This window comes from Bombina bombina, chromosome 4 (assembly GCF_027579735.1).
Source record: "Bombina bombina isolate aBomBom1 chromosome 4, aBomBom1.pri, whole genome shotgun sequence".
NCBI lineage: Eukaryota > Metazoa > Chordata > Amphibia > Anura > Bombinatoridae > Bombina > Bombina bombina.
The window spans coordinates 186,839,118-186,852,377 of record NC_069502.1 but is presented as its reverse complement, the minus strand read 5'-3'; positions in this window follow the sequence as shown (position 1 = coordinate 186,852,377).

The following is a 13,260-nucleotide window of genomic DNA, read 5'->3' as shown; positions in this document are numbered from 1 at the left end:
AGATTGATGTGCACGCCAAAGGTTACTGCATACCTTGTAAAATGTCCAAAAAAAGGCAGCACCACCAATTAAATCAGCATAACTTCTTTATTTTCTTATATCAGGAGTAGGTACAAAGTACCTAGTAATAACAAAGTAAACATACTGATAGTGTATTAGCTTATTATGGTAGTTAGTACCAGTCATTTCGAGATTTTCTAAAAGAGGATAAACATAGGTAAATAAGCCGAGTATTACCTTGTAAGGAGTCTGGGCAGCTCCGGAGTTTATATGTCAGTGGCGTGCTGCATCTCCGGATTTGCAATTACAGTGGCTCAAAATGCTGACGTCAGTGTCCAGGGATATTCCTGAGATGTTGCACGCCGTTACCATGTAAATCATGCGCCCCCTCCGGTAAAGCTAAGTATAGCTTGCTTGAAACTGTGGCTATGCAAGTCTGGAAGCTACCTTTAGCAAATGGAAGATATATAGCCAAATAGAATAGGCATATAACAAATACATTTACGTGAAATACACCATATGATTTGCATATAACAAGGACCCAGACATCGCTCTGTGATAAGCATGCATAAGGCCATAGTGTCAAAGAACATATGCGTGGCCTCAGCTTATTCAGTATTTATAATACAAATATCGGCCAATAAGTGGCAATAGTTGTGTTAGCGGCTTCCTAGTAGTATCCTTGTAGCAAAAAATGACTGGAGATACAGTAAGAGAAAAATCAACTGGTATACTAAAGTGCCATATGAAGGCCAAAATAATGTCAAATATCTATTTATATATATATATATATATATATTTATATATTTATATATATATATATATATATGTGTGTGTGTGTGTGTATATATATATATATATATATATATATATATATATATATGTTTTGCCACATATTCTATGAGCTAACAAAATATACAAATCCAATATCTTAAAGGGATAAATATTCCCAAGTATCCATGTATCTGAAAACTATTGCTACAAATGGGAAGGTGGCTCTCATAGATTATGGATTGTGGTACTCTCATATATTAGGTCCATGATAGTATAGAGAAGTGTCCACTGAGTATGTCCAGGATACTTGATGGGCATCATTGACAAATTATATCTTCTCATCAGGTAACTCCTTTATAGAAAACAATGCCAATCCAGATCCAGGCTGACATTTAGTCCCTTTGGGTGTAGTGTATTGAGTTTGAATATCCACTTAGACTCTATTTGGAGCAATTTTTGGTGTCTATCACTTCCCCTCGGTAATATAGGCACATGGTCTATTAGCTTGAAACACAGGTCTTGTACTGTATGCCCACTTATGGCAAAATGGTGGGCCAAGGGTTGATCACTCTTGTTCTTATTGATCGCAGCTCTAATGGAAGACCTGTGATTGGTCATGCATGTACGTGCATCATCTTCCGTCTTTCCTATATAAAAAAGGCCACAAAGACAGTTAATCATATAGACTACGAACGGGGTAGTTCACGTAATGTAATGTTGAATATGGAATTTCTGGTTGGTATCAGGGTGATGAAAGGTAGAACCTGGAATCATGACGTTACATGTTGTGCATCCTATGCACCGGAAGCATCCCTTTTTGTTACCTTTCAGCCATGTTGACTTGGCATATGTGTAGGGTCTGTTAGGACCAATTGATCTCTCAGATTCCGATTCCTCTTGAATCCCACCCTGGGGCTCTCCCAGTCTTTGAACAGTAAAGTGGGGTCACTCTGGATAATGTGCCATTGTTTTCTGATGCTATGTCCAATGTTCTTTGTGTCTGGACAATATTTTGGGACAAAGGTCATCCGATTACAAGAGTCCTTTTTTTTCACTGGTGCTGGTCTGTCGTGTTCATTTATGCAATCAAGTAGGTATTCCCATTTGTACCCCCTATCAATAAATTTTATTGCCATGTCTTGGAGTTGTGAATTTTTCTTCGATACATCACTGTTATTTCGATTAACCCTTGACATTTGGCCATGTGGTAGTGCTCTCAGTAGGGAGGTAAGGTGGCAGCTCTGCATGTGAAGAACTGAGTTTCTGTCTGTTGGTTTTCGATAGAAAAGGACTCTTGTAATCGGATGATGCTTTGCTATGACACAAACATTTGGCACAGGTCCATCCCATTTCTCTGGATCATCTTTAAATGTGTTTATACACTTTGATTAGAGTCAACCTGTGGCAATTTCAATTTACTGGATGTGGTTTAGAAAGGCACACATCTGTCTATATAAGGTCTCACAGCTGAAAATGCGTATCAGAGCACAAAACAAGCCATGATCTCAAAGGAACTGCCTGCGGAGCTCAGACAGGATTGTGTCAATGCACAGATCTGGGGAAGGCTTCAAAAAATGTCTGTATTTAAGGTTTTCCAGAGCACTGTGACCTCCATAATTTTTAAATGGAAGAAGTGTGGAAAAACCACTTACTAGAGCTGGGCGCCCGGTCAAACTGAGTAATCGGGGGAGAGGTTTTGGTAAGAGAGATGACCAAGAACCCGATGATCAGTTTGGATGAGCTCCAGAGATCATGTGTGGAGATGGGAGAAACTTGCAGAAGGACAACCTTCACTGCAACACTCCACCGATATGGGCTTTATGTCAGAGTGGCAAGACAGAAGCCTCTCAAGATATGTGAAAGCCCGCTTGGAATTTGAAAACAAAAAACAAACTAAAGGACTCTCAGGCTGTAAGAAACACAATTATCTGGTATGATGAAACGAAGATTGAACTGTTTGGCCTCAATTCCAAGCGTCATGATCTGGAGGAAACCAGGCATCATTCATCACCTGCACAATACGATCCAAACGGTGAAGCATTGTGTTGGTGTTTTTTAGCAGCAAGGACTAGGGCACTGGTCAGGGTTGAGGAAAAGCTGATTGCAGCTAAATACAGAGATATCCTTAATGAAAACCTGGTCGAGTGCTCAGGACCTCAGACTGGGCAAAGATTCACCTTCCAAATGGACAATGACCCTAAGCACAGAGCACCACACACCGCAGCATGTTTACAAGCCAGCAATTTATACCCTCTAAGCCTCCCTCAGCGTGATATATATACAAACAATTGATTAAGAAAAAAAAAACATGCATGTAAAGCAAAGGTAACTCATATTGATGTATATAATCATATCATTCAGTATCATGCTTTTCTTTCATGTAATTAGCAAGAGTCCATGAGCTAGTGACGTATGGGATATACATTCCTACCAGGAGGGGCAAAGTTTCCCAAACCTCAAAATGCCTATAAATACACCCCTCACCACACCCACAATTCAGTTTTACAAACTTTGCCTCCTATGGAGGTGGTGAAGTAAGTTTGTGCTAGATTCTACGTTGATATGCGCTCCACAGCAAGTTGGAGCCCGGTTTTCCTCTCAGCGTGCAGTGAATGTCAGAGGGATGTGAGGAGAGTATTGCCTATTTGAATGCAGTGATCTCCTTCTACGGGGTCTATTTCATAGGTTCTCTGTTATCGGTCGTAGAGATTCATCTCTTACCTCCCTTTTCAGATCGACGATATACTCTTATTTATATACCATTACCTCTGCTGATTTTCGTTTCAGTACTGGTTTGGCTTTCTACAAACATGTAGATGAGTGTCCTGGGGTAAGTAAATCTTATTTTCTGTGACACTCTAAGCTATGGTTGGGCACTTTATTTATAAAGTTCTAAATATATGTATTCAAACATTTATTTGCCTTGACTCAGAATGTTCAACATTCCTTATTTTCAGACAGTCAGTTTCATATTTGGGATAATGCGTTTGAATCATTCATTTTTTCTTACCTTAAGAATTTGACTTTTTTCCCTGTGGGCTGTTAGGCTCGCGGGGGCTGAAAATGCTTCATTTTATTGCGTCATTCTTGGCGCGGACTTTTTTGGCGCAAAAAATCTTTTCTGTTTCCGGCGTCATACGTGTCGCCGGAAGTTGCGTCATTTTTTGACGTCCTTTTGCGCCAAAAATGTCGGCGTTCCGGAATGGGCGTCGCTTTTGTCTCCACATTATTTCAGTCTCATTTTTCTTTGCTTCTGGTTACTAGAAGCTTGTTTATTGGCATTTTTTCCCATTCCTGAAACTGTCATTTAAGGAATTTGATCAATTTTGCTTTATATGTTGTTTTTTCTCTTACATATTGCAAGATGTCTCACGTTGCATCTGAGTCAGAAGATACTTCAGGAAAATCGCTGTCTAGTGCTGGAACTACCAAAGCTAAGTGTATCTGCTGTAAACTTTTGGTAGCTATTCCTCCGGCTGTTGTTTGTATTAATTGTCATGACAAACTTGTTAAAGCAGATAATATTTCCTTTAGTAATGTACCATTGCCTGTTGCAGTTACCTCAACATCTAAGGTGCAGAATGTTCCTGATAACATAAGAGATTTTGTTTCTGAATCCATCAAGAAGGCTATGTCTGTTATTTCTCCTTCTAGTAAACATAAAAAATCTTTTAAAACTTCTCTCTCTACAGATGAATTTTTAAATGAACATCATCATTCTGATTCTGATGACTCTTCTGGTTCAGAGGATTCTGTCTCAGAGATTGATGCTGATAAATCTTCATATTTATTTAAAATGGAATTTATTCGTTCTTTACTTAAAGAAGTACTAATTGCTTTAGAAATAGAGGATTCTGGTCCTCTTGATACTAATTCTAAACGTTTAGATAAGGTGTTTAAATCTCCTGTGGTTATTCCAGAAGTTTTTCCTGTTCCTAATGCTATTTCTGAAGTAATTTCCAGAGAATGGGATAAATTGGGTAATTCATTTACTCCTTCTAAACGTTGTAAGCAATTATATCCTGTGCCGTCTGACAGATTAGAATTTTGGGACAAAATCCCTAAAGTTGATGGGGCTATTTCTACCCTTGCTAAACGTACTACTATTCCTACGTCAGATGGTACTTCGTTTAAAGATCCTTTAGATAGGAAAATTGAATCCTTTCTAAGAAAAGCTTATCTGTGTTCAGGTAATCTTCTTAGACATGCTATATCTTTGGCTGATGTTGCTGCAGCTTCAACTTTTTGGTTGGAGACTTTAGCACAACAAGTAACAGATCATGATTCTCATAATATTATTATTCTTCTTCAGCATGCTAATAATTTTATCTGTGATGCCATTTTTGATATTATCAGAGTTGATGTCAGGTTTATGTCTCTAGCTATTTTAGCTAGAAGAGCTTTATGGCTTAAAACTTGGAATGCTGATATGGCTTCTAAATCAACTCTACTTTCCATTTCTTTCCAGGGTAACAAATTATTTGGTTCTCAGTTGGATTCCATTATCTCAACTGTTACTGGTGGGAAAGGAACTTTTTTACCACAGGATAAAAAATCTAAGGGTAAAAACAGGGCTAATAATCGTTTTCGTTCCTTTCGTTTCAACAAAGAACAAAATCCTGATCCTTCATCCTCAGGAGCAGTTTCAGTTTGGAAACCATCTCCAGTCTGGAATAAATCCAAGCCTTCTAGAAAGGCAAAGCCTGCTTCTAAGTCCACATGAAGGTGCGGCCCTCATTCCAGTTCAGCTGGTAGGGGGCAGGTTACGTTTTTTCAAAGAAATTTGGATCAATTCTATTCACAATCTTTGGATTCAGAACATTGTTTCAGAAGGGTACAGAATTGGTTTCAAGATGAGACCTCCTGCAAAGAGATTTTTTCTTTCCCGTGTCCCAGTAAATCCAGTGAAAGCTCAAGCATTTCTGAATTGTGTTTCAGATCTAGAGTTGGCTGGAGTAATTATGCCAGTTCCAGTTCTGGAACAGGGGATGGGGTTTTATTCAAATCTCTTCATTGTACCAAAGAAGGAGAATTCCTTCAGACCAGTTCTGGATCTAAAAATATTGAATCGTTATGTAAGGATACCAACGTTCAAAATGGTAACTGTAAGGGCTATCTTGCCTTTTGTTCAGCAAGGGCATTATATGTCCACAATAGATTTACAGGATGCTTATCTGCATATTCCGATTCATCCAGATCATTATCAGTTCCTGAGATTCTCTTTTCTGGACAAGCATTACCAGTTTGTGGCTCTGCCGTTTGGCCTAGCTACAGCTCCAAGAATTTTTACAAAGGTTCTCGGTGCCCTTCTGTCTGTAATCAGAGAACAGGGTATTGTGGTATTTCCTTATTTGGACGATATCTTGGTACTTGCTCAGTCTTTACATTTAGCAGAATCTCATACGAATCGACTTGTGTTGTTTCTTCAAGATCATGGTTGGAGGATCAATTTACCAAAAAGTTCATTGATTCCTCAGACAAGGGTAACTTTTCTGGGTTTCCAGATAGATTCAGTGTCCATGACTCTGTCTTTAACAGACAAGAGACGTCTAAATTGATTTCAGCTTGTCGAAACCTTCAGTCACAATCATTCCCTTCGGTAGCCTTATGCATGGAAATTCTAGGTCTTATGACTGCTGCATCGGACGCGATCCCCTTTGCTCGTTTTCACATGCGACCTCTTCAGCTCTGTATGCTGAATCAATGGTGCAGGGATTACACAAAGATATCTCAATTAATATCTTTAAAACCGATTGTACGACACTCTCTAACGTGGTGGACAGATCACCATTGTTTAATTCAGGGGGCTTCTTTTGTGCTTCCGACCTGGACTGTAATTTCAACAGATGCAAGTCTCACAGGTTGGGGAGCTGTGTGGGGATCTCTGACGGCACAAGGAGTTTGGGAATCTCAGGAGGTGAGATTACCGATCAATATTTTGGAACTCCGTGCAATTTTCAGAGCTCTTCAGTCTTGGCCTCTTCTGAAGAGAGAATCGTTCATTTGTTTTCAGACAGACAATGTCACAACTGTGGCATACATCAATCATCAAGGAGGGACTCACAGTCCTCTGGCTATGAAAGAAGTATCTCGAATTCTGGTTTGGGCGGAATCCAGCTCCTGTCTAATCTCTGCGGTTCATATCCCAGGTATAGACAATTGGGAAGCGGATTATCTCAGTCGCCAAACGTTGCATCCGGGCGAATGGTCTCTTCACCCAGAGGTATTTCTTCAGATTGTTCAAATATGGGAGCTTCCAGAAATAGATCTGATGGCGTCTCATCTAAACAAGAAACTTCCCAGGTATCTGTCCAGATCCCGGGATCCTCAGGCGGAAGCAGTGGATGCATTATCACTTCCTTGGAAGTATCATCCTGCTTATATCTTTCCGCCTCTAGTTCTTCTTCCAAGAGTAATCTCCAAGATTCTGAAGGAATGCTCGTTTGTTCTGCTGGTAGCTCCGGCATGGCCTCACAGGTTTTGGTATGCGGATCTTGTCCAGATGGCCTCTTGCCATCCGTGGACTCTTCCGCTATGACCAGACCTTCTGTCGCAAGGTCCTTTTTTCCATCAGGATCTCAAATCCTTAAATTTAAAGGTATGGAGATTGAACGCTTGATTCTTAGTCAAAGAGGTTTCTCTGACTCTGTGATTAATACTATGTTACAGGCTCGTAAATCTGTATCCAGAGAGATATATTATAGAGTCTGGAAGACTTATATTTCTTGGTGTCTCTCTCATCATTTTTCTTGGCATTCTTTTAGAATTCCAAGAATTTTACAGTTTCTTCAGGATGGTTTAGATAAAGGTTTGTCCGCAAGTTCCTTGAAAGGACAAATCTCTGCTCTTTCTGTTCTTTTTCACAGAAAGATTGCTAATCTTCCTGATATTCATTGTTTTGTACAAGCTTTGGTTCGTATAAAACCTGTCATTAAGTCAATTTCTCCTCCTTGGAGTTTGAATTTGGTTCTAGGGGCTCTTCAAGCTCCTCCGTTTGAACCTATGCATTCATTGGACATTAAATTACTTTCTTGGAAAGTTTTGTTCCTTTTGGCAATCTCTTCTGCCAGAAGAGTTTCTGAATTATCTGCTCTTTCTTGTGAGTCTCCTTTTCTGATTTTTCATCAGGATAAGGCAGTGTTGCGAACTTCTTTTGAATTTTTACCTAAAGTTGTGAATTCCAACAACATTAGTAGAGAAATTGTGGTTCCTTCATTATGTCCTAATCCTAAGAATTCTAAGGAGAAATCGTTACATTCTTTGGATGTTGTTAGAGCTTTGAAATATTATGTTGAAGCTACTAAGTCTTTCCGAAAGACTTCTAGTTTATTTGTTATCTTTTCCGGTTCTAGAAAAAGCCAGAAAGCTTCTGCCATTTCTTTGGCATCTTGGTTGAAATCTTTAATTCACCTTGCCTATGTTGAGTCGGGTAAAATTCCGCCTCAAAGGATTACAGCTCATTCTACTAGGTCAGTTTCTACTTCCTGGGCGTTTAGGAATGAAGCTTCGATTGATCAGATTTGCAAAGCAGCAACTTGGTCCTCTTTGCATACTTTTACTAAATTCTACCATTTTGATGTATTTTCTTCTTCTGAAGCAGTTTTTGGTAGAAAAGTACTTCAGGCAGCGGTTTCAGTTTGAATCTTCTGCTTATGTTTTTCATTAAACTTTATTTTGGGTGTGGATTATTTTCAGCGGAATTGGCTGTCTTTATTTTATCCCTCCCTCTCTAGTGACTCTTGCGTGGAAAGATCCACATCTTGGGTAATCATTATCCCATACGTCACTAGCTCATGAACTCTTGCTAATTACATGAAAGAAAACATAATTTATGTAAGAACTTACCTGATAAATTCATTTCTTTCATATTAGCAAGAGTCCATAAGGCCCACCCTTTTTTGTGGTGGTTATGATTTTTGTATAAAGCACAATTATTCCAATTCCTTATTTTATATGCTTTCACACTTTTTTATCACCCCACTTCTTGGCTATTCGTTAAACTGAATTGTGGGTGTGGTGAGGGGTGTATTTATAGGCATTTTGAGGTTTGGGAAACTTTGCCCCTCCTGGTAGGAATGTATATCCCATACGTCACTAGCTCATGGACTCTTGCTAATATGAAAGAAATGAATTTATCAGGTAAGTTCTTACATAAATTATGTTTTATGTAGTCTTTCTCTTAATATATTAAAACACAGAACTAGTTCTACGCTCTTCTGGGAAGCCATGTCCCCTTCTTGTGAGGTCATCACTGAGGGACTTATTGTAGCTAGATGTGGGCTCCTGTGTTAGCCCAATACTTGCTTAAGCTGTTGTTCAGATTATATTTCTTTCATGTAATTAACAAGAGTCCATGAGCTAGTGACGTATGGGATATACATTCCTACCAGGAGGGGCAAAGTTTCCCAAACCTTAAAATGCCTATAAATACACCCCTCACCACACCCACAAATCAGTTTTACAAACTTTGCCTCCAAGGGAGGTGGTGAAGTAAGTTTGTGCTAGATTCTACGTTGATATGCGCTCCGCAGCAAGTTGGAGCCCGGTTTTCCTCTCAGCGTGCAGTGAATGTCAGAGGGATGTGAGGAGAGTATTGCCTATTGAATGCAGTGATCTCCTTCTACGGGGTCTATTTCATAAGGTTCTCTGTTATCGGTCGTAGAGATTCATCTCTTACCTCCCTTTTCAGATCGACGATATACTCTTATATTTACCATTTCCTCTACTGATTCTCGTTTCAGTACTGGTTTGGCTTTCTACAAACATGTAGATGAGTGTCCTGGGGTAAGTAAGTCTTATTTTCTGTGACACTCTAAGCTATGGTTGGGCACTTTATTTATAAAGTTCTAAATATATGTATTCAAACATTTATTTGCCTTGACTCAGAATGTTCAACTTTCCTTATTTCCAGACAGTCAGTTTCATATTTGGGATTATGCTTTAATTATCTTATTTTTCTTACCTCAAAAATTTGACTTTTTTCCCTGTGGGCTGTTAGGCTCGCGGGGGCTGAAAATGCTTCTTTTTATTGCGTCATTCTTGGCGCGGACTTTTTTGGCGCAAAAATTAATTTCCGTTTCCGGCGTCATACGTGTCGCCGGAAGTTGCGTCATTTTTTTGACGTTATTTTGCGCCAAAAATGTCGGCGTTCCGGATGTGGCGTCATTTTTGGCGCCAAAAGCATTTAGGCGCCAAATAATGTGGGCGTCTTATTTGGCGCCAAAAAATATGGGCGTCGCTTTTGTCTCCACATTATTTCAGTCTCATTTTTCATTTGCTTCTGGTTGCTAGAAGCTTGATGTTTGGCATTTTTTTCCCATTCCTGAAACTGTCTTATAAGGAATTTGATCTATTTTGCTTTATATGTTGTTTTTTCTCTTACATATTGCAAGATGTCTCACGTTGCATCTGAGCCAGAAGATACTACAGGAAAACCTCTGCCTGCTGGATCTACCAAAGCTAAGTGTATCTGCTGTAAACTTTTGGTAGCTATTCCTCCAGCTGTTGTTTGTATTAAATGTCATGACAAACTTGTTAATGCAGATAATATTTCCTTTAGTGATGTACCATTGCCTGTTGCAGTTCCCTCAACATCTAAGGTGCAGAATGTTCCTGATAACATAAGAGATTTTGTTTCTGAATCCATAAAGAAGGCTTTGTCTGTTATTTCTCCTTCTAGTAAACGTAAAAAGTCTTTTAAATCTTCTCTCTCTACAGATGAATTTTTAAATGAACACCATCATTCTGATTCTTTGGACTCTTCTGGTTCAGAGGATTCTGTCTCAGAGATTGATGCTGATAAATCTTCATATTTATTTAAGATGGAATTTATTCGCTCTTTACTTAAAGAAGTACTAATTGCTTTAGAAATAGAGGATTCTAGTCCTCTTAATACTAATTCTATACGTTTGGATAAGGTTTTTAAAGCTCCTGCGGTTATTCCAGAAGTCTTTCCTGTTCCTAATGCTATTTCTGCAGTAATTGCTAAGGAATGGGATAGATTGGGTAATTCATTTACTCCTTCTAAACGTTTTAAGCAATTATATCCTGTTCCGCCTGACAGATTAGAATTTTGGGACAAAATCCCTAAAGTTGATGGGGCTATTTCTACCCTTGCTAAACGTACTACCATTCCTACATCAGATGGTACCTCGTTTAAGGATCCTTTAGATAGAAAAATTGAATCTTTTCTAAGAAAAGCTTATCTATGTTCAGGTAATCTTCTTAGACCTGCTATATCATTGGCTGATGTTGCTGCAGCTTCAACTTTTTGGTTGGAAACTCTAGCGCAACAAGTAACAAATCGTGATTCTCATGATATTATTATTCTTCTTCAGCATGCTAATAATTTCATCTGTGATGCCATTTTTGATATTATTAGAGTTGATGTTAGATTTATGTCTCTGGCTATCTTAGCCAGAAGAGCTTTATGGCTTAAGACTTGGAATGCTGATATGGCTTCTAAATCAACTCTACTTTCCATTTCTTTCCAGGGAAACAAATTATTTGGTTCTCAGTTGGATTCTATTATTTCAACTGTTACTGGTGGGAAAGGAACTTTTTTACCACAGGATACAAAGTCTAAAGGTAAAAACAGGGCTAACAATCGTTTTCGTTCCTTTCGTTTCAACAAAGAACAAAAGCCTGATCCTTCGTCCTCAGGAGCAGTTTCAGTTTGGAAACCATCTCCAGTCTGGAATAAATCCAAGCCTGCTAGAAAGGCAAAGCCTGCTTCTAAGTTCACATGAAGGTACGGCCCTCATTCCAGTTCAGCTGGTAGGGGGCAGGTTACGTTTTTTCAAAGAAATTTGGATCAGTTCTGTTCACAATCTTTGGATTCAGAACATTGTTTCAGAAGGGTACAGAATTGGTTTCAAGATGAGACCTCCTGCAAAGAGATTTTTTCTTTCCCATGTCCCAGTAAATCCAGTGAAAGCTCAAGCATTTCTGAATTGTGTTTCAGATCTAGAGTTGGCTGGAGTAATTATGCCAGTTCCAGTTCCGGAACAGGGGATGGGGTTTTATTCAAATCTCTTCATTGTACCAAAGAAGGAGAATTCCTTCAGACCAGTTCTGGATCTAAAATTATTGAATCGTTATGTAGGGATACCAACGTTCAAGATGGTAACTGTAAGGACTATATTGCCTTTTGTTCAGCAAGGGAATTATATGTCCACAATAGATTTACAGGATGCATATCTGCATATTCCGATTCATCCAGATCATTATCAGTTCCTGAGATTCTCTTTTCTAGACAAGCATTACCAATTTGTGGCTCTACCGTTTGGCCTTGCTACAGCTCCAAGAATTTTCACAAAGATTCTCGGTGCCCTTCTGTCTGTAATCAGAGAACAGGGTATTGTGGTATTTCCTTATTTGGACGATATCTTGGTACTTGCTCCGTCTTTACATTTAGCAGAGTCTCATTCGAATCGACTTGTGTTGTTTCTTCAAGATCATGGTTGGAGGATCAATTTACCAAAAAGTTCTTTGATTCCTCAAACAAGGGTCACCTTTCTGGGTTTCCAGATAGATTCAGTGTCCATGACTTTGTCTTTAACAGACAAGAGACGTCTAAAATTGATTACAGCCTGTCGAAACCTTCAGTCTCAATCATTCCCTTCGGTAGCCTTATGCATGGAAATTCTAGGTCTTATGACTGCTGCATCGGACGCGATCCCCTTTGCTCGTTTTCACATGCGACCTCTTCAGCTCTGTATGCTGAACCAATGGTGCAGGGATTACACGAAGATATATCAATTAATATCTTTAAAACCGATTGTTCGGCACTCTCTAACGTGGTGGACAGATCACCATCGTTTAATTCAGGGGGCTTCTTTTGTTCTTCCGACCTGGACTGTAATTTCAACAGATGCAAGTCTCACAGGTTGGGGAGCTGTGTGGGGATCTCTGACGGCACAAGGAGTTTGGGAATCTCAGGAGGTGAGATTACCGATCAATATCTTGGAACTCCGTGCAGTTTTCAGAGCTCTTCAGTTTTGGCCTCTTCTGAAGAGAGAATCGTTCATTTGTTTTCAGACAGACAATGTCACAACTGTGGCATACATCAATCATCAAGGAGGGCCTCACAGTCCTCTGGCTATGAAAGAAGTATCTCGAATTTTGGTTTGGGCGGAATCCAGCTCCTGTCTAATCTCTGCGGTTCATATCCCAGGTGTAGACAATTGGGAAGCGGATTATCTCAGTCGCCAAACGTTGCATCCGGGCGAATGGTCTCTTCACCCAGAGGTATTTCTTCAGATTGTTCAAATGTGGGGGCCCCCAGAGATAGATCTGATGGCCTCTCATCTAAACAAGAAACTTCCCAGGTATCTGTCCAGATCCCGGGATCCTCAGGCGGAGGCAGTGGATGCATTATCACTTCCTTGGAAGTATCATCCTGCCTATATCTTTCCGCCTCTAGTTCTTCTTCCAAGAGTAATCTCCAAGATTCTGAGGGAATGCTCGTTTGTTCTGCTAATAGCT